At 29.2% G+C, this 15,021-nt stretch overlaps 1 protein-coding gene across 3 annotated transcripts in view; it reads left to right on the top strand.

Moving 5' to 3' along the window:
- The first annotated feature begins 1,016 nt into the window (after nucleotides 1–1,016).
- LOC132723666 (regulator of G-protein signaling 9-binding protein B-like) overlaps nucleotides 1,017–15,021 on the top strand; it is a 30,423-nt gene continuing 16,418 nt past the window's right edge. For 2 of the 3 annotated variants that reach the window (XM_060708426.1, XM_060708424.1), the window contains exon 1: nucleotides 11,047–11,378. The gene's annotated coding sequence lies outside the window, so the exon portion shown is untranslated. Of the gene's footprint in view, nucleotides 1,305–11,046; nucleotides 11,379–15,021 lie in introns of those variants that run through there. The other variant, XM_060708425.1, reaches the window with a different exon arrangement.

Genomic DNA, 15,021 nt, shown 5'->3' with positions numbered 1-15,021 from the left:
GTTTACCGATGATGAAATTTTGGTAATAGATTATTATCTCTCTGTCATATCTGATTCAATGCAAGAAGCAATGGTTTTCTTGATTTTTGTACACAGTCAGTCGTGCCATTTTCATTAAATTCATATTTTTAATACCGACATGTCTGGGTTAAAGTAGACCTAGAAAGGTAAATGAAAATGTCTACCATCGAGATACCCAATCCCCCCATTTCAATCATGATATTTTCACCATTTTATGAAAAGAAAAAGCCGCTGTATCCGAATGACGAAATGAGATTGATTTAAAAACCTCTTTTGTGTCAGTTGGTTTAAACGTACGCAAATCGTATGTTAACGTTGGTGCAACGCTTCCATGTTATCTACAGACTGTCAACCAACTAATTTGTCTTTAACAATTTGAATTATATCATTTTCTTTATCTCAAACAGTAGTGTTCTTCTTTCAAATGTTTAAAGTCTATTTATCTTACCACAAAAGTCTTAATTTCAACACTTAATTTGAAATAAAAGAATTTATATTCTTCGGCTTGTTTTGTACACGTTGTTTTGTCTTGTTTTTGGTGCACATTACAATGTAATGTCATGTTTTATTTCTGGTAAATTTAACATATGAATTCAGAATAACAGTGATGTACATGTATTACAGCTAGGAATGAAACGGCTGGGCCCAAAACCCAGTCTTCAAATTAAAAGTCGTTACCAATTCTTTCTTTGAATGTAAAAGTCCACAAATTTGTATTAAGAACGCTTGAACTAAGATTATCTTAAAGCTTATTAATTTACGATCATAACTGTCAGTATAAATTTTTAATGGCGATTTCAAATTGCTATAGCTCAAACAAGTCTCTGAACAAACTCATGAAAAAGTGCCTGTTATGAAACTATTAATACATTGTAGAAGGTTAAAATCAATAGTTTTCTCACGGTATTCTATCGCATATGGAAGCACCTGGGTCAAGGCAAGCAATCGCTTACCTATACAACAATCAACAACATTTATCTTTAGCGCTGTAACATTTTATTGGGAAAAGTTTCTACGATACAGGAATCATAACGGATAAATATGGCGTAGAGCCAGGAGGGTGTTCGTTATTGATGCATTTGTGTTCTTAGAATTAAATACATTTGCTGTAATAAATAGCTTTTCCTACAAACCTGAACATTCAATTGATTGAGAAAATAATGTGCTTTACACAGGGTTATGAAAGTTCAATGCGAAACAAAGTTATTAAATTAACATCAAATAATATTTCAGCAAATACGTTAAACATACACAAGAACGGACTGGAATTTCTTTTATAAAAGGTTTGTAAATTATTTGTATTGTAAATTTCATTTAAAGAAGGTGAATAGTTGATTTAAAGATGCATGTTATGATATCAGTAAATAAACACAATTTTCATAATATTTCCTATACGGCAATAAAACATTGTATTGGTGTTTACAGCACTTGTATGGCCGCTTATCATTATATTTTAAATGCATATACATAACGTTTATACAAATTCTTACACTTAGACCAATACAGCACTGTCTGGTCAAGACGCTAATACTTCGTTTACAAAGTCGTTATTGTCACTACTTGTGTACGATAGAAATTTCACGAGTGACCAGGAGTATACCGACAACCAGAATACAATGTGTAATCAATGATATTGTCTTCCGTTGTAATATATAAATATTTTGTTTTGCTTTTTATGTGTTATAAATATATTTGATTTGATAATGTTGGATTGGCGCTAAACACAAAATAATCCACTTTGTGACAGTGCCCATTTCATCATACTAGAATAAAAAAAGCAATCTTGCTTATTGCGGCTGCATGCAATTTGACTATTAAATGGGCTTTGGTTTTCCTGAAATACTCAGCTGATGCAAAACATGTGTGAAGGTTGATCATGCCATAAGACCAATAAATCCGAGATTGAACATTCTTATAACGCAAATGAAATGTGAGGTGTACATGTGCCAAAGTTAATCAATTAATTCAACGTATTTTATTTATAAAGTGCATGAGATAATTATATTACCGAAAACCACACCTCGTATGAGTATTGACACAATAAGAGGCAGTGGTGACAAAATACAGATATTTTCTGAGTAATTTGAACCATTAGGCGGCGCATATTTAATTAACACCACCGTGTTCTCAAAATCCATTACATTTGTGATTTATTAATATATCAAGGACTATTAGATTACAGCGTGTTTATAGAAAATCGTTTTCTAAATAATTTAATATATATTTTTTTAATAGAGAGAATATATTTTCATATGTAAGTGTGTTTGAATTATAAATAATGTTTATACATGTATGTAGGAGAACTTGGGATAGTTTTTGTATTTTCTGATCGTAAGATCAGTAAATACATAGCTAACATACACGGTCTAACACAAGATTTCCTAACAGTCCTAACAACGCAAAGTAGTTCTCACTCAAAACTGCTTAAAAACCAGCAATTTAAAAGAAAGAATAATTTTTAATGTAGGCATTTAACGAATTACAGTGCATTAAAAGTTTAGATTAGTCAATATAAATGTGAGGTTACAATCACAAATTTCGCGGATGAATATCTTTTTTTAATCCCAATGAAAAATGTTCGGCTATTTCCGTAAAGCTTCGGATTATCATGAATATCATTTTAATCAATGAAAATGCTATTTTTAGCTATGTCGATTAATGAATACTCCAGAGCGTAGTACACAAATAAATCTGACTGCCGAGTAGTGGAATATATACATGTCGGACTGTTTTGGCGAGAAGATTTTCGCTAAATTATTTTCATCAGTGTTAAACAACAGGTTTATCGTGAACAAAATACCTCGAAATTAATAAGGATTGCAAACACGAAATGGAAATTCTCAATTTAGAATTACATAATGTATTCGTTTTTATTCAAGGTACATATGTATTACTTCGCCGTGGTGCAGAGATAAGCGGTCTCGTTGAGGGTGTGAGAGGCCTATGGTTCAAATCCTAGTCGAGGCAATTCTATTTTTTTTCATGCAAAATTCCATATACATGTATCAATCTCAAACTGTTATAGAAGAAAATCAAAACGCTGTCGCTGCGTAAGATGAATTATAGTATATAAAAATAAACTTATATAGGAAAGTACATACAGATAGTCAGTATGATTTAGATTGCAAAGATCAGAAAATACCATAGAGCTGCAGCCCTTTGATTATATTACTTCGGGTGATATTTGCGACGAAATATGTTATAACATGCCCATACTATACTATATTGCAGAAAATTAGCCTATTAAGCATTAAGCATATAAACTTATCAAATAAAGAAATAAGAGTGGCCTTAATCAAACATTCTAAGCAAAAAAGGAATTTTAAAATGTTCTGTAAGATATAAACTTGTTTCAATCATACAATGTCCACAGTATCTGTTATTTTAACTGCCAGGGTTTGTTCAAGTCACAAAACTTGTTTTAAAACTACTCGGTGATTTTGTAGGCTTCTAAATTTCGTTCAACATATATATATATTTACGCTTCAAACCCAAAATATATCAACTTTAATACAGAAATTCATGCTGGGATTTTTTTTTAAAAAAATGTCATTTTAGTCTGATTTTAGTACAAGAGATCATTTTAATAAATTTGTCATTAATTTGCCTGAGTATGCCTTTGAACATTAAGCGATACTGTTAGTTTTTACTTTCATCAAATATTTTCTGTGTCTGTGGCATGTGATGTGATATAAAGTAACATGATAAATACAACTATTTTTACATAAATTAATGACACAAACGATTATACTTACATAATAGTTTTATAAATAGTCAAATTACAACAAGAACGTCTTCTGAAATTTCGTTCATCATATTTGGATGCCTCTCGGAGCAGAAAAAGTTTGCTTTTGTAACGACGCTCGAATATCTGAATAAAAATATCATGAAATATTATGCTATGTTATAAATAAAGGATACGTTTTTCAATAACATGATATGTAACAGATAAGTACTTTTGTAATAAAAGAAAGAAAGAACATCGTTTTACTTTAGTATCCTGGCACTAGATAAAAAACTACTCGAGATATGAGCATTTTAATTAGTCTAATTTGTTTTTTGTTTGTTTTTTTTTCTTAAACAAACAGATACCTTGATATTGGTATAAATGTTATTTGAAGATTAGTATTCTTGATATATCTATAATGTGTAATAATACATAGTATTTATCGCAATGACCTGTTGACACAAATTACTCGATTTTCCCTAATACACCATCAATTTGCGTCAATGTACATTCGTTTGATATACAATGAACAAGCAAAATCTATGATAGTGCAGTTGCACTCAATTTCTTTCTTAAATAAATGTTCACATTACAGAAGTTTTAAGTTGATAAAAAAACGTATGTACATTCTAATCATGTAATTGGATCGTTAAGTCCTTGATTACATGAATTACGTTTCCTATTTTAAAATCAATTGATAACTTACTGTTTTTGATATACATGTACATAGTTGAGAATTTACATTACAGACAATACATAATTCACCGCTGTATAGATTTTACGACACAATTACAGAGTAAATTTTGGATCTTTGTTTCCTGCATAACTACGCACTTCAATATTATTTATACGATTATAAGTGGGATACTCAAAAATTGAGTTTGATTAAAATTAATCAAGCATGACTAATTTATATGTCATTCAGGGTTTTTAGAGGAATGTATTTGACAAAAAAAACTGAATCAAAGTGCGCTATTAACCTACTAACGACAAAACCACCCCATGTCAATAGCTCTAATGACCTGCTGATAGTGTGTTTTTTTATTTCCTACAATCTATTATATATATCGAATGTAATGGATCCATTTTTTCCTGCTACAGCACCACTTCAATTTATTTACAAACATAATGAGCTCGAAGAAATTACATTGATTAGGAAGATTATGTCAAGACGAACTGAATTAAGGTCAATTACATGTACAAATATTTATGTAGTTGCAAGTTTCAAAGTAACTTCATTTGTAAATGAGATTCTGTAAAATGGAAAGAGCTTGACAATTAATCATTGGGAATACTTTCAAGTAAAGGTACATCATACAGATTATCATCGAATTAAAATAGACTGCCGAGAGAGTGTAATGCATTGTAACAAGGCATTGTTACACATGCTCGAAAGGATTTAATTAAATTATGTTATTATAGTGCCTGTATTTTAAAAAATGCACTTTGTTTTTAACATATCATATCACAATGCTAGCGTTCAATACACTTAATTCTTTACTTTTCTTTGACCAAAAGGCTAACAAGCTGGTCACTTGTCAGCTTTAAATAAATGTGGACTTCACAATATCTTTATTAATTTTGATCTTTAACAATATTTAGCTTGTACAATTCTTCTTATACATTATACATATTATAAATAAAATATCGTTTACGTCAGCAGCCAAGTGAATTGACCGTGATTGATTTTAGAAAGGAAATTCAGAAATTTTTATTTTCGATCATCAATAAAGCTCTACTGGAGTAAGGCGTTTAGATTAATGTTGTTTATCAACCTAAATACCTGAATATCCATACACATATAAATATAAAAAAATACAGAGATAAGAATACTGAAAATATCGTTCTTAACTTCTGTACATGCGTGCATGCGTGCGCACACATGTGTGCTCGTGCGTGCGCGTATGTGTATGTCCAATAATATCCATGACGTTTAATTGTATTAAATTACAAGACATGTACGATACTAAAAAGAGTTAGTACAAGGTTTGCAGCTCAATAATTTGTATTGACATGACTATATTCGTATATCATTTTATTAATTTTAATTGTGTTTTTTCATTGAAATATGTTTGTGTTTTCCCCTAAAAATATATTGTTTTTTGAAACGTGTTTACATGTCAGTAAAGAAAAATGCTGTAGATTTTAGGCCCATAGTTCCTACTTTCTGAGTTGTTCATTAGCTAATTGCATGCCTATATTTTATTGGAGATTGCACGACATATTGAAAAGTTCAGATTACCATAAACACTCTGAAGCCAGTGACTATTCTAAAGTATTTTCGTATCCTATCAGTTTCCAAAAACAATTTGTTACATCCTAATCGGCATGTTATAGAAATTATTATTTACTTGATGTTCATCTTTTTAACCAACAGATGATACAAAGTTACTGCCATTTAATTGTGATGTTATAGAACTGATATTCTCTGACATTTCGGGACACAAAATGCTAATATATAGAAAGAGGGAATAATTTCACCAGCCACTCGAACAGTTTGTTTTGCATTCCTCGACAATTGTTCTTGGTACAAACCTTGACTCCCCTTTGTATCTGTATTGGATTGATATAATATGTGTTTTGATATAAAATAATATGAAATTAATCGGTGAACTTTGCAGATGAAACTTTCAACAAACTTACATGTATACTTTGCCTAATTTAGACAACACATCTCGTGTTCATGTATCTTTGGTACCTGTTATTCAAGTTTCATATTTAGCCAAAACAGTAAACTTTATGTCGGTGAAAATCTTTTAAATATGTATCTTGTCCTTTTCAATGAGGATTAAAAATTGCATTTTTCATTTTAAATATAATGCTTCAAATCAATATTGTTGACCTAAATGATCGTACTGTAATGTTGAATATTTAATGGATGACATTTTTTCATTTTACATAAAGATTCCTAGTCTTATCTAAATTGCAGTTGCACGCAATGTTCTTATTAAAATGCACTTTGGGTTTATTAAAGTATTGATATCAATCATGTTTCAAAGCTTATCGTGTTTTAGATCGATAAGACTGAACAATTCGATGGCACATAATCTAAACCTCGTGTCATATAACTTACGCCTCGTGTCATATATCAGATTTAATCAATTAGAGATTGGTGTTGTTATTCTACATTATTTAATAATATTCCTATAGATGCAGCAAAAGTTGCAACAAATGTAAATGTTTGAATTATTAGAAAGAAGCGACTAAGAATGCATTACTTAGCAAGCTGCTAATATTTATTAGGATAATAAATTGAAGTCATGTGCGTATGTTTTGGCATATATAAAGGGATACATTTTTAAATCAATACCATCAACATGTGTCAGCCACGTGAATTATGATTATATCATGCGTGACTATGAAATATCTAGGAATACATATACATGTATCAATTATTATTGTTTAAACATATTTAGTTTATGCTTTTCAGTGGATTACTGATTTTTCCGTGAAAATTATATTTGATAATTTCATAGTGAAAATTATCAAAATATAATTTCACACTTTTCTATGACGAAACTACTTTTTTAAGATTTTCCCAATGTGGTACCTCAATTTTATTTTGCTGACAATTCTGATAATTTCAGGCTGTTAGAGAAAAGCAAAGCTGAAATTGATAAATAACTTAAATGTCAAAAGTAATAAAAAGAAGAAAACTAACTTCTATTCATTCAAATTACCTATCAACAAATATCGTCTCTAATTTTTTGTTTCATTTTTACAGTCTGAAAAATACATTCCTTCCACGTGCAAAACTGCTTTTGATGACATTTGGGCAAATTTAAGTATCCTAAGAGCAATAAATGCCATATGCTTTATGAAAACATGAAAAGCAATGACAGCCATCAGCCCAAAGAATAAGTAAACAACCCAGCGTTCGTAAGGCAGCCTTTCAAGTTTCAACAATTCCAAGTTTTCCAATTTCCTAGCCGCTTTTTGAATGTTTACACATCTGTCAACACTTATTTATTGTCTGTTACAATCCTCAAATAAGTCTTCTTTCTTTTAAAAAGGTGTATAACTAACAAATCCAAATGATATCCATCTGAATCAAACACAATAAATACAGAAATAAAAGAAGAAAGTCAGACCGATTGATTTACTGACATGGTGACACAAACTTAATTCAAAATTGATTGAAAAAAAATCATCATTGATAATAGTTTTCTATCTTGACCAACATATCACTTTATTACGTAGACTCTTTAATTAAGAGGATATTTATTAAGTCTAATATCAGCCTATAAGGAATTTGTATTAATATAGTTGATTTTTTAAGCCGATTGATGATATTAAAGAAACGTTGCAAGTGATCTCTGATAAATAATACAGGTTAAAAGGAGGATAATTTAGTTCACTTCTTCTTTTAGTTATTTTATATTCGGTATAATCATACATTCAGTGCATTTTGTTCATGCTGTAAATAATGTCCAGTATAAAGAAATGTCATAGAAAAAGTGATTTATTAAATGAAAGGAAAGGATATAAGTTCATAAGTTCAGTTTGCCATTAATCATATATTTGATATAAATATATATATATCATTAAATAAATTAAACTGGTTTCCTGGCAACAAGCGGATGTAAGACGTGACTGTAAACGGAGGATAAATAATAGAAGCAGAATGGACGATATTTTTTAATCAATTATTTTGTAAGAAAACTAAAGAAAAGTCTTGTCTTGTTGTCATATGATAAAAGTGAATGTATAAGTTAATGACGTCAGCGTTTGTGTTTTCGTAGGATAACTTTAGTTCATGGCATTTTTAACGTATAATTCTCTTTTTGTTTCCCCTTTACTTGCACACTGGTGCAACCCGACAAGTGTTGTTTAGATATCATAGTAATGTTGTTTTTAATTAAAGTACTTTTATTATAAGCTTGTAAAATTATTTAGAAATAGATGATCGTTTGTGAAAGGAACTATTAAAACCGGCTTGTATTTTACTGTAAATAACAGTTGGCTTACGAGTTAAAACAATATATCAACTTTTTTTCTCGTAGAAAGAGAAAAAACAAAATTCAAGATATGTAAGTAATGTATTATATTTGTATTACATTAGTAAAATGTATTTTGTGTGTCGTGAAATAAATATTGTATTTATGAACGATTCATATAATGGAGCATTTACCGTTAGTTAAAATACATCAAGTAAAACAATTTTTTGCATTATGTTATGATCATGTTGGTTATAAGATTTAAGTATCAATATTTTTAACAGAAAAAAATATTTCAAGAAGAATGTCTATACATATAACGTAATATTTGACGTCGTTCGTTGGTTAATGCCAAACAACTTATCATTTCGTGCAGTAAGAAGAATAGTTCGGATTTGTTTTTATTATAAAGAGTCCAACACGTCCAGATAGTGTATAAGATTTGTTTTGCTCGCTTTATATTAACATAACACTATAAAAAAAGTATTTACCGTGCCTTCAGATAAATTCGACGATTACCGATGATGAAATTTTGGTGAAAGATTATTATCTCTCTGTCATATCTGATTCAATGCAAGAAGCAATGGTTTTCTTGATTTTGTACACAGTCACTCGTGCCATTTTCATAAAAATAGAGAAAAACAGAATCCCTAAAGAAAGTCCAACACAACAAAATTGAAAAGGTTGCAGACTCGGTTTGATTGAGCCTGTTCATGGACGGTACTGGAAAGTGCAAGTTACCGTCCACGCCCCCTAGCACCTGCTTAAGCAGAATTCAACATTTAACACGAAAATGGTGTAATTTTGAATTTAGAAACATGCGCAGATGAGTTCATGCGGCGGTTATCAGGGAAACTTCAATGTGACACAGTAGTGCCATTCCATGAAAAGCGGCGTATGGTCCCCAAGTCAAAGAATGCTTTTGCCCTAAACGAGAAAACAATGGGCGGAACTAAATAAAATCGAATTTTAAAAGGGGATCTGAGGTTATGAAGCCTGCATATCACATATAAGACGTCAAAAGACAAATTTAAAAAGCAGGCAACATATCCTAAGGGTGATTATACAGTATTCAAGTAGGAATACTGGAACCACCCAAGTAGAAAATAGCCAAATAGAAGAAAGTTTAAGTACCACATAACATGCATACACAACAATTCATATTGTTTAATACCGACATGTCTGGGTTAAAGTAAACCTAGAACGGTTAATGATAATGTCTACCTTCGAGATACCTAATCCCCCCCCCCATTTCAATAATGATATTTTCACCATTTTATGAAAAGAAAAACCCGCTGTATCCGAATGACAAAATGAGATTGATTTAAAAACCTCGTTTGTGTCAGTTGGTTTTAACGTACACAAATCGTATGTTAAAGATCCTGTAACACAAATTTTTTATGGTTTTATATCATAAATATAATACTCAAATTATTAATATTTATCAATATTGTCAGTTCCGAGCATTATTTATAAAGATATTACCGAACTAAACATTTCATATAAATAAAGGTGGTATTAAAAAAATTTTCTATAAAGTCTAAGTCAAATTTTTCAATAAGAAATGAATGCGTAAATTTTAATAATTACGTATAATATGTACAAATATTTGTAGTACATATTTTACATATTCTTTAAAGTTTGAAAATTGTTTTATAAGCCTAATTATACGTATAATTATATAATTTCACTTAAGTGTAGTATGCAACCTCAATTACAACATACAGGATCTTTAACGTCGGTGCAACGTTTCCGTGTTATCTACAGACTGTCAACATTTTTACTGCTACAATTAATTTGTCTTTAACAATTTGATTTATATCATTTTCTTTATCTCAAACAGAAGTGTTTTCCTTTCAAATGTTTAAAGTCTGTTTATCTTACCACAATAGTCTAAATTTCAACACTTAATTTGAAATAAAAGAAGTTATATTCTTCGGCATGTTTTGTACACTTCGTTTTGTCTTCTGTTTGGTGCACATTACAATGTAATGTTTTGTTTCAGTGATGTACATGTATTACAGCTAGGAATTCAACGGCTGGGCCCAAAACCCAGTCTTCAAATTAAAAGTCGTTACAAATGCTTTCTTTGAATGTCAAAGTTCACAAATTGTAAGGCATTGAATTAAGAACGCTTGAACTAAAATTATCTTAAAGCGTATTATTGCCGATCATAACTGTCGGTATAACTTTTTAATGGCGATTCCAAATTGCTATAGCTCAAACAAGTCTCTGAACAAACTTATGAAAAAGTGCCTGTTATGAAACTATTAATACATTGTAGAAGGTTAAAATCAATAGTTTTCTCACGGTATTCTATCGCATATGGAAGCACCTGAGTCAAGGCAAGCGCTTACCTATACAACAATCAACAACATTTATCTTTAGCGCTGTAACATTTTATTGGGAAAAGTTTCTACGATACAGGAATCATAACGGATAAATATGGCGTAGAGCCAGGAGGGTGTTTGTTTTCGTTATTGATGCATTTGTGTTCTTAGAATTAAATAAATTTGCTGTAATAAATAGCTTTTCCTACAATTCTGAACATATAATTGATAGAGGAAATAATGTGCTTTAGACAGGCTTATAAAAGTTCAATGTGAAACAAAGTTATAAAATTAACATCAAATAATATTTCAGCGAATACATTAAACATACACAACAGCGGACTGGAATTTCTTTTATGAAAGGTTTGTAAGTTATTTGTATTGTAAATTTCATATAAAGAAGATGAACAGTTTCATTAAAGAAGCATGTTCTGGTATCAGTAAATAAATATAGTTTTCATAATATTTGTCACTGCATTTGGTGTTTACAGTACTTGCAAAGTCACTTATCATAATATTTTAACTGCATATGCATAACTTCTATACACATTTTTACATCTAGACCCATACAGCACTGTCTGATCAGGAACAAGAAGTTTGTTGTTTTTGTTGTTTTGTCAGTTTACAAAGTCATTATTGTTACTGTAGTAGTCAACGATAGAAATTTCACGAGTGACCCTGGCATATTACAACTATAATATAATATGAACAGAACAGAACGGAACAGAACACTATTTTATTTTTTCTTGTACAAAGTACATAATCATACATAGTGTATTAATACATTGATAAAAGTGCATAAACAATACATATTCAATACTAATTTTCAATGAATTAAAATAATCTTTAAAGAATATGTCACGTTACATTTTAATGACATTAGTAATTAATATGTAATCAATGATCTGTCTTCCGTTGTCATATCTAAATATTTTATTTTGCTTTTTATGTGTTACAAAAATGTTTTATTTGATAATATTGGATTGGTGCTAAACACAAAATACAATACAATACAATACAAATAACCTTATTGCAAATAAAACATTATTACAATGTTTATAGCAAAACAAAACATATATATACATTCATGAAAATGAGATCTGACATGGAATGAAAATATAATATAAACACTATTTCCTGAAAGGTCTTAAAATACTTAGGAAATAGCAGGTTGCACAAAATGTCTTAAATATGATATTGATACTAAATCAAGATGTTAATATGATATTAATTGATACTACATCATCAAGATATTCTCTCATTATTTGCAAAATATAAAAACTTCGAAAGGTTGTTTAGCTCTATTTTCGATTTAGAATTTAATAAAGATTCAAATTTATTAATTGTCGGCCACCTACAGAAATATCCCTTTAAAAACTTTTTTCTAAGCTCCCTATATCTAGGACACGCCATCAAGAAGTGAAACTTTGTGGCAGTGCTCATTTCATCATCATAGAATAAAAAGCAATCTTGCTTATTGCGGCTGCATGCAATTTGACTATTCATTGGACTTTGGTTTTCCTGAAATACTCAGTTGATGCAAAACATATGTGAAAACTAATCATGCCATAAGACCAATAAATCCGAGATTGAACATTCTTATAATGCAAATGAAATGTGAGGTGTACATGTGCCAACGGTAATCAATTAATTCAATTTGTTTTATTTATAAAGTGTATGAGATAATTACTCGTAGAAGTATTGACACAACAAGAGGCAGTGGTGACAAAATACAGATATTTTCTGATTAATTTGAACCGTTAGACAGCGCATATATACGTAATGTGTTCTCAAAATACATTACATTTGTGATTTATTAATATATCATGGACTATTAGATTACAATGTGTTTATAGAAATTCATTTTTAAATAATTTATATGTTTGTTTGTATATATAGAGTAAATATATTTTCATTTGTAAGTGTGTATGAATTATAAATATTGTGTATACATGTATGTAGGAGAACTTGGGATATTTTTGATATTAATTTGGGTGAAATGTCCAATGTAGGTGATATTTGCGACGAAATATGTTATACTATGCCCATACTATATTGCAGTTAATAAGCCTATTAAGCATCAACATAAAAAATTATCAAATATGGAAGTGTTTGTGGCTTAAATAAGAAATTCTAAACAGAAAAGGGAATTTATAATGTTCAGAACGATATGTGGTGTTGTTTATAATGTAAGTTCAAGGGAAAGGATTGGAGCAACCGTAGGCAAGAGTTTGGCTTTAAAATGCTTTATCCTGCTTACCAGTCCTTACTTACAAGCTTTGAACATTGTAAAAAGAAATAGTACAGATCAAATTTATAATTTGAATAATCCTTATGAAATTTGTTGAACAATAATTATGATTTGGATTTATAAAAATGTGTATTAAATATCTTCAAGATAATGCAGAGCTCGGCGAAATATCAGTAAATGAATTAAAAAATATTGACAATAGTTTTACTTCTTTGTACTACTCGTGTATTGCCCTTGAGTTTTCTTTATATATTCAAAACTGATATTAAACCTTTAATTTCAATTTCCTTAACATTGAGCGAAATATTTCTCTCTACATGTAGAACAGGTGTAGCAGATGTTATAATAATGTGGCATTATATTAATACAATAAAATAGTTCGCCCAAAAATAAATGTTCTGCTACACTATTATATCGCCAGACAACATGACCATCTGTTATGTAAGTTTATAATTATGTATTCAATAGTTATCACACACTGCTATATGATATGTAACAGTACCTTCACCATGTATTGTTTGTTCCGTATCAAATCTCGCCACTGTAACATGGTACCGGCGCCTTGTCGATAAATCTGTAAACATTGTCAAGTTGTATAAAAATAACTTTGAAAGTGCATAATTGAGAAACAAGATTGCTTTAAAATTGAACATTTCATCTGTAAAGAAACAATCCGTTACATATACAAAATTAAGTTATTACCTAATTTAATGAAAGATATTTTTAATAGTCAAATATTGACTTCAACTAGGAATTAAGTAAATGTTGTAAGAATTATTGTTATAAAGAAATAAAATCGTTTATGTTAGTTTGTTTTGTTTTGTATTTCATAATTAATTTTAGCTTATAAAAATTTCAAAGTGATAATTATTGTAGACCTATTATAAGGTAAGAATTTTATTATATACTGATAAATATTGATGAAATAAAATGCGTATTTTCATTTTCCATATTTTTACTGAAAAACAAATAGGACTACTGTCTTCTAAATCCAGCCAATATAAAAATGGAAAGTCTTTCAAATTGTACTGTAAAAAAGAGATAAAATATATATATAATAAACAGAAAATTCACTTTTTTATATAAATACTGGATTGATTTTCATCTTGTGGCTACCGTCACTCATGAAATATTTATTTTCATACCACTCGATAGAAATAAACCCTGTATTCATAGAAAAAATTGAATATCCTCTATGTATAAGAATGACTTAAAGATAAATATATCTATTCCATTTTTCTTTTTTCTTAATTTGCAAAACACACATATATATATAATGAACTGTATCAAACAAAAAGTTCGGTTTATAAATTACTTTAAGATTACCTATGATAATTATTTATTTGATAAATCATGCAAAACAATATAATGAATGAAAACAATGATCAAAATAAATGTCAGATACGCGAAATAATTATACTTTAAAAATATAATAATTATGGTACCTTATAAACAACTTACATGCAGTCAAAAAGTTTCAAGAACGATATCTTTTGTAAAAAATCAAAGTGTAACATTTTTCTATCATTATATTTACAAAAAGAATACTTAAATGTCAGTGTGCTTTTAACCCATATAGTTATTAAAGTGATATATTATTCGTCTTCAAACCAAATTACAGGACAACATTAACAAATACTATTAAAATATTTCACTTAAAGCGATAAATTCGTAAAAGATTTAAGATAATTTCTTCTTATCAAACTTAAAGTTATCTAATATAAGCACAATTTATACAAAACTTATACAACATAT

The sequence above is a fragment of the Ruditapes philippinarum genome, unplaced genomic scaffold (genome assembly GCF_026571515.1).
Source record: "Ruditapes philippinarum isolate M1 unplaced genomic scaffold, ASM2657151v2 ctg47_1_1_1_1, whole genome shotgun sequence".
Taxonomy (NCBI): Eukaryota; Metazoa; Mollusca; class Bivalvia; order Venerida; family Veneridae; genus Ruditapes; species Ruditapes philippinarum.
Note: the sequence above shows the minus strand (reverse complement) of the source record. Positions and strands in the feature narration are given on the sequence as shown.